Source organism: Mandrillus leucophaeus, unplaced genomic scaffold, assembly GCF_000951045.1.
Source record: "Mandrillus leucophaeus isolate KB7577 unplaced genomic scaffold, Mleu.le_1.0 Scaffold312, whole genome shotgun sequence".
Lineage (NCBI taxonomy): Eukaryota > Metazoa > Chordata > Mammalia > Primates > Cercopithecidae > Mandrillus > Mandrillus leucophaeus.
The window spans coordinates 1,193,214-1,194,787 of record NW_012103277.1 but is presented as its reverse complement, the minus strand read 5'-3'; positions in this window follow the sequence as shown (position 1 = coordinate 1,194,787).

The following is a 1,574-nucleotide window of genomic DNA, read 5'->3' as shown; positions in this document are numbered from 1 at the left end:
CTGTAAGTATCTTGTATTTACAGTTCTTAGCACAGTATGGAATCCATACTCAATATTCAACACATTTTTAAATCAATATATAGATAAATATGTAAATATATGCAATATTAATGTAGTATAATCCTCTAAAACATTCTTAACTCTCCTCTATACTTCATTCTTATCCTCAGCTCAGCCAGGTGCAGTGGTTCACACCTGTAATCCTAGCATTTTGGGAGGCCGAGGTGGGTGGATCACTTGAGGTTGGGAGTTCGAGACCAGCCTGACCAACATGGAGAACCCTGTCTCTGCTAAAAATACAAAATTAGCCAGGCGTTGTGGCAAACATGCTGTTGCATTTCAATCGGATCACAATGTAAATGTGTTACGTTTTCTCCATTCATCAGTATATAGTTGAGATTGTCTGTATCATTACTTCTTAATATATACATGTTAAATTGATGTACGCACTTCCTTTTTTTTTTTTTGAGACAGGGTCTCACTCTGTTGTGCAGACTGGAGTGCAGTGGCACCATCGTGGCTCACTGCAACCTTGACTTCCCAGATTCAAGTGAGCCTCCCACTTCAGCCCCCCCAGTAGCTGGGTCCACACATGTGCACGATTATTTCTGGCTAATTTTTGTATTTTTTGTAGAGATAGGGTTTTGGCATGTTGCCTAAGCTGGTCTCAAAATCCTGGGCTCAAACTATCCACGTGCCTCCCAGCTTTCCAAAATGCTGGGATTACAGGCACAAGCCACTATGACCAGCTCCAGGATGCATAGATTTTTATATTATCAATGTGTTAAAGCTTAATTAACTTTGTCTCTTTTGATAGAAATGAAGGGGGTTTCAAAAATTTGTTGTTGTGGTAATCAGTCTTTTATATTTTCGTTTAGGCATATATATTAGTTCAGCTAGAAAAGATGGCTTCTTTGAGTTCATAGACTTAAAATTTTGGGAAACAGAGAGAAATCTACATCCAAAATCCAATACACTTATAAATTCAGAAGCCTGCTAATGTAAGAGTCTGTCTTTACTCCACACATCCACACATTCTCCAACTCTGGATATCAACAATCTTTTGCACGTTTTCTAACCTAGGAGAAAGAGTAAAGTTTTTTCTTTTTTTTTTTCTTTTCTTTCTTTCTTTCTTTTCTTTTTTTTTTTTTTTTTTTTTTTTGAGACTGAGTCTCGCTCTGTCGCCCAGGCTGGAGTGCAGTGGCGACATCTCCACTCACTGCAAGCTCCGCCTCCCAGGTTCAAGCCATTCTCCTGCCTCAGCCTCCGGTATAGCTGGGACTACAGGCGCCCGCCACCGCACCTGGCTAACTTTTGTATTTTTTTTTAGTAGAGACGGGGTTTCACCGTGTTAGCCAGGATGGTCTCGATTTCCTGACCTCGTCTCGGCCCGTCTCGGCCTCCCAAAGTGATGGGATTACAGGCGTGAGCCACCGCGCCCGGCCAGCTTTATTTTTTCAAGTTTATATTCCCAGCTACTACCAAAACTGCTCATTTTACATGCTTAACTAATAATTTGCATTTATTGTGTCTGTATGTGTTTATGAATGTGTACGTGTCACATTTTTCTTTGT